Genomic DNA, 16210 nt, shown 5'->3' with positions numbered 1-16210 from the left:
GAGGAGGAGGAGGAGGAGGAGGAGGAGGAAGGAGGAATGTAAGAGCCAGAAAACAGAAGATTTCCAGGAGAGGTGACACACATGTATACCTCTGTAATCCCAACACTAGGAAGCAGAGGCAGGAGGATCTCTGTGAATTCCAGACTAACCTGGTCTATGCAACAATTTTCAGACCAACCAGGGCTACCTAATGAGACCCTGTCAAAAAAGGAAAAAACCAAGAAAGGAAGGAAAAAAGGAAGGAACCAAAGGGGAGGGTAGGAGGGTAGGTGGTTATGAATGCTGTCCGCAGTGCATGACATGAGTGTTGCACTCTGACCTCAAAGCACCTATAATGATTTGCATAAGCTTTTTGGGCTTATCAGCATTTGTCCTGTAAGCAAGAAGGGTTGATGAGGCCCCACCCCTCCCTGAGGGCCTATAGGCAGTTAGTGGTAGATGGGAGAGGAAGAGAAATTTCTATAGTAGTGTAGGCACTCGTGAAGTACCTATGTTCGCATAAATAACCCTCACCCATGCTCCTGTCTTCAACCTTATTTAAACCCACTGGGTCACAGAGGAGCTGGGAAGTAGAAAAGGGATGAGTGAGAAGAAGGGGCTCAGAGAAGTGGGGGGACAAGAGAGGGTAATGGAGAATAAATATGATCAAATACGATATAGATATGTATGAAAAATCATAATTAAACCTGCTATATAGTAAGTGCTAATCAGAATAAAAGAAATAATAAATGAAAGGGACCAGGAAAGAGACAGGGATGGGCCACAGAAATCGGTGAGCCTTTTTGGAGAGTGGTAACAGCAACGATGCACAGAGCAAGCATCTCAATGACACTCCCCCAAATCGAAATGCTTCCTAAAAACTGCCACACTACGTTCCTCTCACAACACCACGTAAGCCAACAGAAGCAAGCTCGCTGGGCATCCTTAGCTGCAGTGTGTGAGGAAGATGGCAGCTTTTTTTCCTCCCTTGTAGGGAGTCAGAGAGGTGCTGCTGTAGACACCGCCGGTCCAAATGGGATAGAAACCTCTATTTACCGTGTTTGGTTCCTTTTTCAGATAGTAAATACAGTTACCATTAGCTGTAATTTTGCTTGGTCTGCTTTTGTATTGCCTTTATTCCACGTGCAAGGAAATGCATGGGGGCTTTCGGAACCAACAAATAACATCTGGGACCTGTGTGGGAAAAGATAACTGGCCTGCCTGTGGGAAAAGACACAGAGGTGAGGTAGTTTCTCATGATGGGGAGGCGGAGACGGTCCAGCGAGCCCACGGCCATGCTCTTCCCACCATTCTGGACCCTAGGTGTGTATGGAGGGATGTTTGTCACCAGTTGCTCGCTGTTTCCAGACTGGAGCTCAGAGACAAGGCATGACTTCCCTGGAGCGGCAAGCTCAGGTCATAATGAGGCTAGATTTCTCCATCCGTGTGTCTGAAGGTAACGTAAAGCTGATTGCCAGTCTCTGTCCTGATCTTACTGCTCCCCTGCCCTCATTCCGTGTTGTCTTTTCCTCTCACAGGGCACTGCCTCCAGCACATCCTCATACTCCTAATCCCTGTGACACCCAACTGACACATGTACTCTATGATAGCTCTCAGAGTAAGGTCCCCTACCTCAACCATAGCGACTGGGGTCCTTGAACCCTTTCTAGGGGTGTTGAGGGAATCAAGAAAGGACAGACACATGGACATACCTACAAAACTAGGGTACACTCTGATGGAGGGCATCTACTAACATTGGCAACCCAGAACATCAAAGTGTTTATAGATACAGCGGGGGGGGGGGGGAAATGAGCTGATTGCAGGAGGAGGTCTTTGTAGACCACCATCCCAACTGTGAACATCAAGGAGGAAACCACAGTTGCTAGTTTTGTACACACTGGACACTCGTTCACAAAACACTCATGCCCAGACCCCCAAAGAAAGTTTCGCCATCCCTCTAGAGCCTTCCAATGCCCCCTGAGTCTTAGAGTCCTCAGCATGGCCATGCTCATGTCAACAACAGACATTCGCTATGGACTTCACGCACTCAGGGCTTTTTCCTCTCCCTACAGACTCCAAGCCAACAGGAAGCAGTCACCTGGGAACCAATTAGAAATTTAGACTTCTATGGCCAGGAAAATGCCATTTGAGGACAACAGGCAACCAGAAGTAGACACTGGTAGTCCCAGCTACTCAGGAGGCTTAAGCAAGGTGATCTCTTCAGTCCAGGAGTTCATAGCACCAGGCTGAGGAACAAGGCAAGATCTTGTAAGACCCCTGCAAGCACCAATTTGGGGGGTATCACCAGCTCTGACCTACCCTGGAGCCCTTGTTCAGGATCCTGTCCTTGTAATGGTTCAGATGGATTCCGTTTTTAAAGCTTACTCCTTAATTACTGACACCCACGCAACTCAAGTTACTTAAAAGCAAATGACAAAAACATTGTAGCAACCCCCATTTTAAAAATTAGAATTATATTAAAATTAAAATTTTTAATATATAATAAACATATATAGCTTACAAATATAAATAAATGAATATATTTTTTAAAGAGTTCACATATCAGAGAGGCTCTGCTAGTAAAATGTATCACCTGCCCGGGCTCCTACCATAGACGCTGCCAGCACCCTCTGTAAAATGTGGACAGAAAAAGAAACATCAGGCTGCCTAGCAGCCAGATTTTGCATTAGCCAAGGGAGCGCTCTTGTAACTGATGCACTGGACGTACCCAGCCATTGCCGCCCATACCCGGTGCTCCAAGCAGGGGTTGAAGTGTAAAAGCATAAAAGGGGCATTTATGATGCCAGCTGTTTTCTCTAACATCTAAAAAAGTTATGTCCCTGCATCTGCTTTGTCAGAGCTCACTTACAATGCACTGGAGGCTTCTCAGGGTTGGGGCTCAGGTACAATTCTCTACTCCTCTAGCCCCCTGCAAGCACCAATTTGGGGAGCATCACCGGCTCTGACCCACCCTGGAGCCCTTGTTCAGGATCCTGACCTGTCCTTGTAATGGTTCAGATGGATTCTGGTCTTAAAGCTTCCTCCTTAATTACTGGCACACACGCAACTCAAGTTACTTTCTTGCAATTATGTTATTCAGCAATAATTGGATTTCTGGTTTTAATTGGGCCCTAAATTAGCGATAGCTTTCAAGAAAGCCATTACAGTGATTTCTAACTACAGTTTTTGCTTTTTGAGTACATTATATTTCAAACAGAATGATTCACCAGTAGGAGTCACAGCCACAATGAACCCTTACCCAAGATCCCGCTAACGATAACAAGCTGGGGGTTATTCTGTTGTAACTAAATTCTTCCTGCAAACTCTGTCCACTGAGCACAGCTGTGTCACAGGGGTGGCTGTCCCTATTTGGTTTGGGATAAAGAAATCAGCATGTGCCCGGATATTTAGCTCAGCTAAGTAAAGAACCTACTTCTTACCCGCTGCTCCGTGAATGAACACTTTACATAGTACCAAAATACTGCAACGCCAATGTATTCTTAAAGGGGGCTGAAGGCAGCACTTTAATAAACTGTAGGGAAACACAGTGCCACAGCCGCCCTCCACGAAAGGGACTGTCACTCAAGTCATGCCAAGAAGTCCCTTCCCAGTACCACCTAGTCACAGTTACTGCAAAGAACGCCAAGCTAGTAAGAGGTGATGGGGGAGCAGCAGAGAGAGCGTGAGTCCAAGCTGCTGACGATGTGATCCCAGTTCTGATGGTTCCCACCTGTGATGTCAAACAGGCTACTCACTCTCCATTTCATTTCCCTGTCTGTAGACTGCACCACAGGCTGTGGGTTAGAGACTGGGAGTGGCGGCACACGCCTTTAATCCCAGTACTTGGAGGCAAGAGGATCTCTGTGAAGTCATGGCCAGTCTGGTCTACAGAGTGAGTTCCAGCATGGCCAGAGCTGTTACATAGAGAAACCCTGTCTCTAAAGCACATCCCTAAAGAAAAAAAAATTGTTTTAATTTATTTATTGGGATAAATAAATTAAAGATATCCCCTTATCCAAGGCCCATACATTCCAAGTCACATATGGCGGCTGACTTATCCAAAATCTCTATTTTTTATTTCCTCCCTATATATCTCTGTAATGTTAAATTTATAAATTAGACACGGTGGGAGCTTAACTACTAATAAAACAGAATAACTTTAACTGTGATATGCTGTGATCAAAGTTATTTAACACGTATAAATTTTTTCTGGAATTTTCCGTGTAATATTTTCAAACCTAATGAATGATGAGTACCTGAAACCTCAAAAACAAAATCCACTGTTAAGGATGGATCCGTTTCAAAATGACACAGAACTGCCTTTTTTTTAAAAAAAAAAAAAAAAATAAGTCCTGGCACCTGATGAACACTTACCAAATACCATTTTTGCTACTCGGATCCAAAGGGGCTTTGTTTGTCTCTGTGTATATACCCCAGCACCCAGAAGAGTGAAGGACAGGTGGGCAGACAATTTTTGTCTCATGGGAGACATCAGAGCTACAAAGAGTCACGGAGAGGGCCAGGGGTTGAGCTGGGGAAGAGCTTGTCGGACAGGATTCTGCTGAGCTGGAAGAGGAGCCTGCCGGACAGGATCTTGCTAGGAAACACAGGGCAGCCAAAGCGGGCACTGCAGGAGCACTCTGTGCGTTATTACAAAAGCATAAAGCAGATGGAGGGAAACAACCTGAGAAGCCCAGCGATAGGAGAGAGCTGTCCCCAGCTGTGACCTAATGAGGCCTCAATGGCCTGAAAGAGAGCAGAGCTCCAGCCCTGCAGGAGGATGGCAGCTATTAAAGAGGGAATCTCCCTGGCCTCTCTCCCCTCCGTTCCCCCCTCCTCTTCCTCCCTCTCCTTTCCTCTCCTCCTCCTCTCTTTCTGCCCCTCTTCTCTCTTCCTCTCTCTTTCTTCTACTCTCTTTCCCTTGTTCTGATAGCTAAACCCAATAGGGAGCCACTAACGTGATTCCTTATTACTGCAATAAATAATAAAATCTTGATAGGCACAATAACCATCATTTTCAGGTGGCAATAGAAAAAAGTGTTGTTGTATAAAATACAGTATTAAAATCTATAATTCCTATTGCTGACTCAGTTGGTGGAGGCGTTTTGCCTAAATAGTGGCTCAATGAAAATAAATATAAAGTTCTTCCCTATCCAAATCCAGAGTCCACAGGCCTATTCCTAGTAAGATTGTGTTTGTCTGCCCAACAGTGGGGGTTTCAGAACACCTTAGATTAACGGAACCAACTCATTAATCTATAAGCAGACTGCATAGCATGACACGCTTTCACTCATAAACATGTACTGAGACACTATCCTCCATGTTGGATGCATCAGTTGAACAGCTCTTTTAAAGCCTTGCCTCCATGAGGCTAAGGTGTTGCGGGAGAGGTCAGGTAACAAAGTCAATTAACTAAGTGATAGCCATGCATGCTGAGGCATGCCTATAATCTGTACACTAGAAAGTAGAGGTGGCAATGCCACAAGTTCAAGGCCATCTTGAGCAACGTATTACAACCTCACATCAAAAATCAAAGCAAGGGGCAAGGATGTATGTCAGCAGTAGAATGGTCTGGCATGGACAAGGCCCTGGGTTTTGATACTCAGCACCACCAAAGATTATATAATGGGAGGTAATGAGGGATATGATAAACCATCAAGGACCTTTGAAGACGTGGAGAGAACCAGAGGAAAGGCTGTCCATTTTTATTTATTTATTTATTTATTTGCTTATTTATTTATTTATTTATTAAAGATTTCTGTCTCTTCCCCGCCACCGCCTCCCATTTCCCTCCCCCTCCCCTGATCATGTCCCCCTCCCTCATCAGCTCGAAGAGCTATCAGGGTTCCCTGACCTGTGGGAAGTCCAAGGACCACCCACCTCCATCCAGGTCTAGTAAGGTGAGCATCCAAACTGCCTAGGCTCCCACAAAGCCAGTATGTGCAGTAGGATCAAAAACCCATTGCCATTGTTCTTGAGTTCTCAGTAGTCCTCATTGTCCGCTATGTTCCTATAATTAGTGATCCTAGGGAAGCTAAATAAGTAGGAGAACCCAAAGAAAAACATATAGGCATTCTCCTGAATATTAACCTTCATCAGGCGATGAAAGGAGACAGAGACAGAGACCCACATTGGAGCACAGAACAGAAATCTCAAAGTCCAAATCAGGAGCAGAAGGAGAGGGAGCACGAGCAAGGAACTCAGGACCACGAGGGGTGCACCCACACACTGAGACAATGAGGAGTTCTATTGGGAACTCACCAAGGCCAGCTGGCCTGGGTCTGAAAAAGCCTGGGATAAAACCAGAAGGCTGTCCATTTTTTAAAGGTTAATTCCAGGTTGGGAAAGAACTTGAAGGCGTGAGAAATAATGACCTTGTTCTTTTGTGTCGATGGCTGGCATTGTCAGCAAAGAACAGAGCCACTCCCCATCGTCAGCCACCCTTGCTTTATGTGAAGAAGAGGGTTTGGAGAGGGCAGCTAAAGCCAGGGAACTGACGGTGGGGGGAGCTCCCAGAGGCTAAGTAGGCAAGAAAGAGTCACAGCCCCGTGTTCCATCTGAAATCTGTTCACACGATGAGACGGCAAATCAGCTTCGATTTGAAAAAGTCTTTTCCTACAAATCAAAAAAAAAAGCCTAAAAACCATTAAAAAGTGATTAGAGATTTTTTTTTCTCTTAAATAATTGTCATCACCCAGAAGAAAAATGTTTGGAGTGTCACATGCCATTGCCTTTGCTGTTCGGTTCCCAAAACTGGCGGTGACTTTGCTGCCTAGCTTGGTTCTATCCCATTACCCCACACACAGAAGTATTTATGGTAGGATAATGAGTTTCTAAACAAATCTAATGAAATGTGCCTTTCCTTAGGATTGCGAGCTCCCTGAATAAACAAGGACACAGCAGCCAGGATCCAGGAACGGAGGCTCTCCAGGAAGACAGGAGAATCTGCCTCGCCTCACCCCTTCCACAATGCTGCCCCAAACATCCAATCATGGGTGAATCACCTCATTATCCCCATTAAAACAGTCCTCCCCCGACATGGGCATCAACCTGGAGGGATTTCCAAAGTGGCCATAGATCCTGAGTACCAGGTCCCATTCAGTCAGACGTCAGCCCCAGTATAGCCACATGACTGATGATATTGCTCGCCCCATAAATATTCCCCCACCACTGAAGAGATTTACGATATTGTATCTTCGGTTCAATTTCCAGAACGATTTACAGCTCACATACATCCAAAAACTTATTACCAACTGCATTATTTGAAAACAAAGTGATGACTTGCTGTCCTCCGGGAGGACCAAAGAGCCGTCAGCGGAGGCTTCTATCCATCCCCACACTATCTCCGCCACTCCTATCCCTGTAATATATATAACAAACATCTTAAGTGGAATCACAGAGCACACTCACGACACGAGTGTAGCGGTCTATTAAGTGAGAAGCCTTCCGAGAATTACGTATTTGTCTTCAAAGTGGGACTTGTGACAAGACTTTTCAGGAAATGGAGAAGCCTAAAGCACAGATTGTGCAGGGAAACGAGGAGCCTCACGGAGCACATTCCTGACGATAACAACCGCCCTTCAAAAAGGTGACACTTGGCTCAGAGGCTGAGTTGAGTTTTGAATACACTATGCTCATCTGACTTTGATGGCTCAGAACTTGTCCCTAGCAGACAAGGGTGACCTTGCCATAGTGTTCCAAAGCCCCAGGAGCTCATTAGAGCCCCCAAGAGAACCTGCAAAGAAACTATCAATCCCTGCTTGCCCCCCATGCTAGGCAACTCTGATTTCATTGGTCTTGGGAGGGGCCTGGATATCAGCATTTATTTAAGCATGGACCCCTCCCCCAGCACACACCGCCAGATGATTTGAATGTACAATACAGTCAAGAACATCCAACTTCACACCCTGGACTTGAACTTCCTTTCCTGTGAGCTTCATTTTGCATGCACTCCCTTGGAGAGTTGTGCAAATGCACACACAGCTCGGGCTTGTTCATGGTGGCAGCCCGCTAGTACCTAGCAGGAATGTGAGCTGAATCGATCAGAATGCAATCACCATGTTCTGGCCTTGGCTCTGTATCACAATTACCAAGAAAAAAAAAATGGCAGCATTTATAAAAAATAAATTTATATATTTTCATAGATTTATTTATAAATAAATAAGGTTGTTGCCCTGCATGCCTTCTAAAATTTGAAAGACAGTTCTCACCAACACAAAGGTCATTTCTCATCCCAAAGGTGTTATTTTTCTTCCTGCACTTGATTTTCTTTTTTAAATCACATTGTCACAAAACAGAGAGCACTATGACGTCGGAAGCAGGCAAAGTCCCAGGACCATGCACTGGCCTGTGCCTTTTACTCTTGGACCTCTTCTGTACCCAGTGTCTGGTACAAAGGAGAAACAACACTTCTTGCCTCTACTTACCACTCTTGATTATTGAGCACAATACTTTCCCCATGGCCAACAATCACATGCACACTCTCTCAGAAAGGAATAACTATGTCCCTGTCATAGAAACACATCCTTCTTTCAGTCCCAGCAGTATCGAACCCCTTTGCTACCCAACAGGCATGACAGCAATCTCATCAGACCGTGAAATGGGCTCATTCTCTGGGGTAGGAGGATCTTCTTTTTATGTGTTGCTTTTATTGGTTGAATAAAGAAAACTGCCTTGGCCTTTTGATAGGGCAAAACTTAGATAGGCAGAGTAGACAGAACAGAATTCTGGGAGAAAGGAGGCAGAGAGAGAGAGCCGCCCACCATAAAGCTGCCAGATCAGACATGCTGAACCTTTCCCAGTAAGCCACGAGCTTGTGGTGACATACAAATTATTAAAAATGGGTTGAATCAAGATGTGAGAATTAGCCAATAAGGGGCTAGAACTAATGGGCCAGGCAGTGTTTAAGTGAATAAAATTTGTGTGTTGTTATTTCGGGGTATAAGCTAGCCAGGCGGCCAGGAGCTGGGCAGTGGGAAGCAGCCCGCCACTCCTTTTACAACAGTTCTCTCTCTCTCTCTCTCTCTCTCTCTCTCTCTCTCTCTCTCTCTCACACACACACACACACACACACACACACATACATACATTTCCTTTGATCTCCTCCCAAGAGAGCCAATGGCAACACCATCAGTCCCACCAAGACATCTATGCTGGGATTGAACCGGTCTGAACAATCTGGGCCGTTGGCTGGGAGCAGCCTGGCAAAATGAGTGGCTCTAAGTACAGGATCAGCAAAATTGGAGAAGGGAAATTTTGAAAACCTGGCCAGAAACTTGGTCCTCATAATTAACTAACCCATCTTATTGAGGTTCCCCTCGATAAGGCTCTTCCACCACAGCCCGAGTCCCTCTACCTCACTTGTGCACTGCCGCCGGCTCACACCGAAGCCTTTCACACCAGGTGTGTTTCATTGTCACTATTTAAAACTTTTGAGTTTCATTCTGATTTGATCCCCTGGAAAAGCCACTTCAGACTGCTCTTTAAAATGAATAATTTTTACCTCCTCAGCCAATCCTGTCGGCTCCTGCCACATTCTTTTGAGGCTCATGTTCCCTCAGGATAGCCTCAATGTCTGTGTCTTTGAAAAATATCTGCAATAAAAATTCAAATACATTCAAAAATGAACATAAATAAAACATAATTTCCTCCAAATGATTTATAAGACACTAAAGCATTCACTTCCCTGTCTTTGTGCCTGTCAGGAGTTCAACACCGTGTCTCCTTGGGGCTCGGCATTGCTCCAATTCCCCCTCCAGTCTCTCCACAACCCTGAGCCTGCACTGCCTTGACAACAGGGAACAGGCAAAGCCCTGCCAGGGCTCAGCTAGTGTCTCACTTGTCTATGAATTGCATCCATCTGGAAATGGTACAGCTTTATATCTCCCCGTCAGAGGATGCTCACTTTAAAGATCTGTCAGGACAGCAACGCGTAGGGAAAAGGGCATGATTCACGTTATTTCAGGGAGACTTTAGTTTAGCCCAAATCTTAGAACAAGGCACTACCGAATGGGTTCTCTTCTCTACCCACCTCAGTCGTCATCCTTTCCCGGCCAATTGAATTCCCTGTTTTGGCTAGCCATGGAGATGCCTATGGCGAGCCAAAGCTGCCAGGCTCCCAGCCTCTTGAAGGGTGAATAAATATTCAGGTCAACAAACTACAGGTCACTGATGCCACTCCAGGCCTCCTGATTTGGGGGTCTAGAATGACCATCCAGGGTCCCTGATTTGGGGTCTAGGATGAACAATCTATGGCTCCTTATTTGGGAGTCTATTTAATGAGTGCTCTGAGAACCCCGATATTACTGTAGTGCATTCAGGTCACTGGGATTCTCAGGAGGCAAGGCTCCCTTAGATTTAGGAAAAATGGGCTTGTGTTCAAGGACCTTTTAAAATATGCCAGATCCAAGCACATGACATTTCAAAGAAAGACCCCCAAGATCATGTGTGATTAATTTGGGCTTATAGTTTCAGAGGGTTGCAGTCTATGAAGAGGAAGCAAAGCTGCAGCAGCAGAAACAACTGAGCCCTGGCATCTTGATCCCCAACCACGAGGCAGAGAGAGCAAACCGGGACTGCTATGGGCATTTGAAATCTCAAGCCCCACCCCCAGTGACAAAGCCACGCCTCCTAATCGTCCCCAAATAGTTCCACCAATTGGAGACTAAGTGTTCAAATATTTGAGCCTATGAGGGCCATTCTAATTCAAACCACCATAATGTGATTCCCAAAAGATATCACACACACACAAACACATGTATACACATTGAAAAAAAATACAATGTACATTAGAAATAATTCAGAATAAATGTGACCTTGCCCTTGACTGTCTCAGACTAATAGAGCACAGAAATAAACAGCTGAAGAGCACATGAAACGTGAGGTAGAAGACACGGTGAGCACTGTGCCACATACATGTAAACCCAGCACTTAGGAGAAGAAAGCAGAATGAGTGGTAGAGGAGGTCCTTCTGTTTATGTGTTGCTTTCATTGGTTAATCAAAAAAGGAACTGCTTGGACGAATAGGGCAGAATTTAGGTAGGCGGAAAAGACAGAACTGAATTCTGGCAGGAAGAAAGCAGAGTCAGAGAGAGAACAGTCATGGAGCCGCCAGAATCAGAATCAGACATGCTGAATCTTTACTGTCATGTGGTGATACACAGATTAATGGAGATGGGTTAAACTAATATGTAAGAGTTAGCCAATAAGAGGCTAGAGATAAGGGGCCAGGCAGTGATTTCATTAATACAATTTCTGTGTGGTTATTTCAGGTGTAAGCTAGCTGGGCAGCTGGGACAAGCAAAGGTCCCCCCTCTCCTTGTAACAGGTGAGGACTTCATACTCATCTTCACCTACGTAGCAAATTCCAGGCCAGCCTATATTACATAAGACCCTGCCTCACGGAAATGAAAGAAAAGGAAGAGAATGACAAGAAGGAGGAAGGTGACCCCAAGGCTAAGGGCTATGAGGACAGCAAGAATCACTTACCAAGAGCTATGGGAGCCCATGGACTGAAGCCCAGGGAGCTCAGAAAGATTCCAAAATGGGTAAGGACCAGAGAGACAGCTCATGAGTAAGAACACTTATTGTACTTCCGGACAACACAGATTCAGTTCCCAGCACCCACGTCAGGCACTTCACCACTGCTTGCCACCCCAGCTCTTTAGGTCCATGACCCCTTGGGGCACCTTCACGCCCTTCACATGGTCTCACAGAGACACAAAATTAAAAATCAAATTGAATTCTTAATATAGGGGCAGGACCAGAGGTGTGGGTGAATTATAGGAAATTTACCTTGTGTGTACATGTATGAAGCATTGGGCATAGCCACCAGCAGAGAGAGAGAGAGAGAGAGAGAGAGAGAGAGAGAGAGAGAGAGAGAGAGAGAGAGAGAGCGCGCGCTGGAGGTAGTGAGAGAACATGAGAGTGAGAAAGTAAGAGAGATAGAGAGAGGACAGAGTGTGCATGAGAGAGCATATGAGAGAAAGCAGAAGAGAGAGTAAGAGAGTGGGCAAGAGAGAGCCAGAGAAAGGTGATGTTGCACACAGGCCTTGAAATGTTGGATAAAAGTGGGAAAAAGAAGAACTTTCAGGCCATCAAAGCAGTAGTTTAAGAGACACCCAAGACGCTGACAGAGATGGGCACTGGGAGAAAATGGGATCAAGACAGCTGACAGAGATTGGGGAGGAGAGGAGGGGCTCCCATGCATTCAAAGGAAAGTCTGCAGACACCTCCACAAAGAAACCTAAGCACCCAACTGGCCAGGGCTGGGTTTGCTTTAGAGAGCAGTTGATCGCTTCCCTAGAATAACACTTGTTCCCCACAGATGTCTGCAGCCTCCAAGGCTATCCTGGAGATTGAAGAAGGGTTAGTTACAGAAATGCAACAGAGTCTATAAATTAGCTATGAAATTAAAATACAGCCCAGAGGCTGCTCGACACACTGTTTTCTGGGTGTTGGGGCAGGGGTAGCTTGTGTGGGACAGACCCAATTAGAAGGCTCAAGGCATGATCATGTGTTGTAGTCACTGTTCTGTTGCTGTGAAGAGACACCATGGCCAAGGCAGCTCCCACAAAAGGAAGCAGTCAAGAGGGAGCTAGCTTACAGGGTCAGAGGTTTAATTCATTATTATCATGTGGGGAGGATGGTAGCATGCAGACAGTTGCTGGAGCAGTAGGTGAAAGCTACATTCTGATCTATAGGCTGAGAGAGACTGTGGGCTTAGTAGGGACTTTTGAACCCTCAAAGCCCACTCCCAATGGCACACTTGCTCCAACAAAGCCACAATTCCAAATCCTTTTAAATAGTGTTATACTCCCTGGTGACTAAACACTCAAATATATGAGCCTATGGGGCTGTTCTTACTCAAGCAACTACAAGGTACTGGGGTACATCAGTTATGGGCTGTGGAGACAAAGCTGGTATGTAGAGATAATATAGCACATATAAAGGAACACACACCCGAATAACATTTGATTTCTCAACAGAAACTTGGGAAGTCAAAAGAACCTAGAGCAATACATTCAAATTGACTTGCAAGGACCAGTCTAGACTGATATACTCCTATCTGTCATAAATGGAGAAAAGAAAACATTTCACAATATGTGAAAGCAGCTTTAAAACATGTATATCCAACAAACCAAACCTAAAGAAAATATAGGAAGCAATATTTAGGCTGAACAGAGGAATGAGCATAGAAGAGAGACCATAGAAAGGAACACTAAGCCACAAATATTAAAACACAAAATATCACTGAGAGCACAAACAACAACACCGAAGCCAACAACACAATGAACAGAATTTTAAAAAAAGAAAAGAAAAGAAAAACAATCCAATGATAGCATTAAATGTAAATGACCTCAATTCCCCATTCAAAAGACGGCTAACCGAATGAATCAAGAAACAAAATACACCTGTCCATGATCTGTAGCAGCCCACATGTGACTCAATTTCCTTCTGGAGTCAATTCTGACTTATAAGTCATTTGAGTTCAAGCTTGCCTGCTCTGCCTGCATCCTTGAGGGCTCTGAGAAAGTTCTGATTAAGCCCATAAGAAAGAACATTTTTGCCCAGCTAAAAGAACACATTATCTATAAGATTTGGGCTGGTGTATGGTACATCCAATTAATGAAAAGAGAGGCCAGGCAAGAGAGCAAGGAGGGATATGTGAAGGAAAGGTAGAAATGAAGTAATAGTTTGAGAGAAAAGAAAACATGAATGAGGAAATTAGGGAAGAGGGGTGTTCGAGCTCTTGCATTCTCGGTAAATGGGAACTTGGGAGTGCTATTTTCAAACCCAACCTAATTTGGATGAAGAATAATCTTGGAAAGATAAAATGTGGACAAAAAAAATCTTTAAAAGAATCTACTGTTTACACCCCTGTAAACACACTCTCACACAGGTGGCTGTAAAAAAAAATGCTGAAGAAATAACGTGATGGAAAAGATGGGAAAGTAGAAGAGGGCTGGTCAGGGGCCTGAACAGGAGGGGAAACAGGCAAGGATGAGGAGATGTGAATATGATTGAAAACACTGTACACGGGTATGAACACGTCATGAAGAACCCATTTATTATTTATCAGCAATGTATGCTGAAGTTTTAAAAAGATAATAAAGTGTCCCTATTATCCTAAAAGAGATGACTCTTCTGTGAAGCTATGTTGTAAGCACTGGAGATGCAACAAGAAACAAAACCAGAAGTCTACTCTGAAAACTACATACTGAAGGAAGGAACACATTGCAAACAAGACTGTGACACTATATTAGTCATTGAGTATAAATGGCTTAAGGTTATATGGATGCTGATTAAACCTGTGTTAGAAGATGGCACATGTCACAGAAAAAGAAATGTCAGTGTTATGGACCAAAGGAAACCAGGAGAGACCCCACTCTGCAAGTGCGGAAGCCTAAGGCTGGTGTTTTTAAGTCTCCCGGATGGTTTTCATATGCAGGTAGACCGCAGCCTTTGTCCATGGAAACCACCCTTTCCAACTCCCTGGGCTTCTATTGGTGTCTACAGCCTTTGTCCATGGAAACCACCCTTCCAACTCCGTGGGCTTCTTTTGGTGTCTACAGCCTTTGTCCATGGAAACCACCCTTTCCAACTCCGTGGGCTTCTTTTGGTGTCTTACTTCATTTACTCACTGTTTAGTTTTAGTATTTAATAAGTCCTACATTTTCAAACACAGCTCTAAATTCTGGGGCTGCTGCCATAAAGAAGAAAGGCACTGTCTTTGGGTCTCTTGCTGTCCCATACAGAGGTTCGTGTCTCCTTGTCTCATCTCATTTGCGTTGTCACCAGTGTCACAACTATTCATGAGGATAGCGAGCCCTGGCTAAAAGACCCTTGGCTGCCGCATGCACTCTGGAGGACTCAGAAGAATTCACTCGTCTGAGAATTTCCCAGAGAAAGCCTTTGTTCCTGCTTTTTTTTTTCTTCAATGCTTCATGACATAATGTAATGAATTATGTTTGAATGGCTCCAAATTGTGTAACTGATTACATTCAGTTCCATCACAAATTGCTAATTAGATTCACACCTGCTAAGGTACCACCTGGAGGGAGTGCGGCGAGGTGGGTGGGTGGGTGGCTAGGCCTTATTGGTCCCCCGCACATGTGAGAATTAACTACACGAAGCAAATGCTATTTTAAAATATCAGATGGGTCATGACCTGTGATTAGGCAGGCAACACAGCTACCATCAACTTACATGCCGGACACCTGGAAATTACGGGCGTCAAACCCGATAAATCCTGAAATTAATTTCCATTAAAGCTGCCTAATATGAGGCACGTATTTATAGAACATTCCTAATGTTTTGATCAGCATTTCACATTCAGCATAAGTGAGTTATTTTAAGCACACACTGTTACAGGCTGAATTGTGTCTCTCAAGAAAATCGCATATATCAAAGCCCCTAATCCTCAGTACCAAAGAATGTGACTATGTTTGAAAACAGGGTCTTTAAAGGGATAATTAAAACAAAATGAGACTGTTAGGATAGGCTCTTATCCTGTCTGATGGAGACTGTTATAAGAAGAGAAAACTCAGACACATCCACACCAGACAAGTACACATACAGTGGAAAGACCATGGGAGAACACAGCTGTCAATCAGGTAGCCATCTCTACACCAAGAAGTCAAGAGGAAGCAGACTGGGAGCAGTTATAGAGATCCACAGCCAAACATTAGGCAGAGGTCAGGGAACCCCACAGAAGAGGGGAGGAAGGACTGCAGGAGCCAGAAGAGTCAAAGACACCAGGAGAACAGCCCAAGGGCATCAACTAAGCAGGCCTCATAGGAGCGCACAGAGACTGAGGCAGCAATCATGGAGCCTGCGTGGATATGTTCTATGCCCTCTGCATATTTGCTTTGGTTGTTAGCATAGTTGTTTTGTGAGTTGTTTTCCTAACAGTGGGAGTATCTCTGACATTTAGGCCTATTCTTGGGACCCTTTTCCCACTACTGAGTTGCCTCATCCAGTCTTGATATGAGGGTTTGTTGCTAGTCTTATTGCATCTTGTTATACCATGTTTGGTTACTATCCCTGGGAAGCCTGCTCTTTTTCTGAAGAAAAAAAATGGAAGAGGAGTGGATCTAGGGGAGAAGAGAAGTTGGGGAAGGGGCTGGGAAGAGGGGAGGGAGGGGAGGCTGAGATTGGGATGTACGGTGTGAGCAAAAAATAAATTAAAAGGAGAAAGAGAGAGAGAGAGAGAGAGAGAGAGAGAGAGAGA

This window comes from Microtus ochrogaster, chromosome 15 (assembly GCF_000317375.1).
Source record: "Microtus ochrogaster isolate Prairie Vole_2 chromosome 15, MicOch1.0, whole genome shotgun sequence".
Lineage (NCBI taxonomy): Eukaryota > Metazoa > Chordata > Mammalia > Rodentia > Cricetidae > Microtus > Microtus ochrogaster.
The sequence above is the reverse complement of the archived record's forward strand: the minus strand, read 5'-3'. Positions refer to the sequence as shown.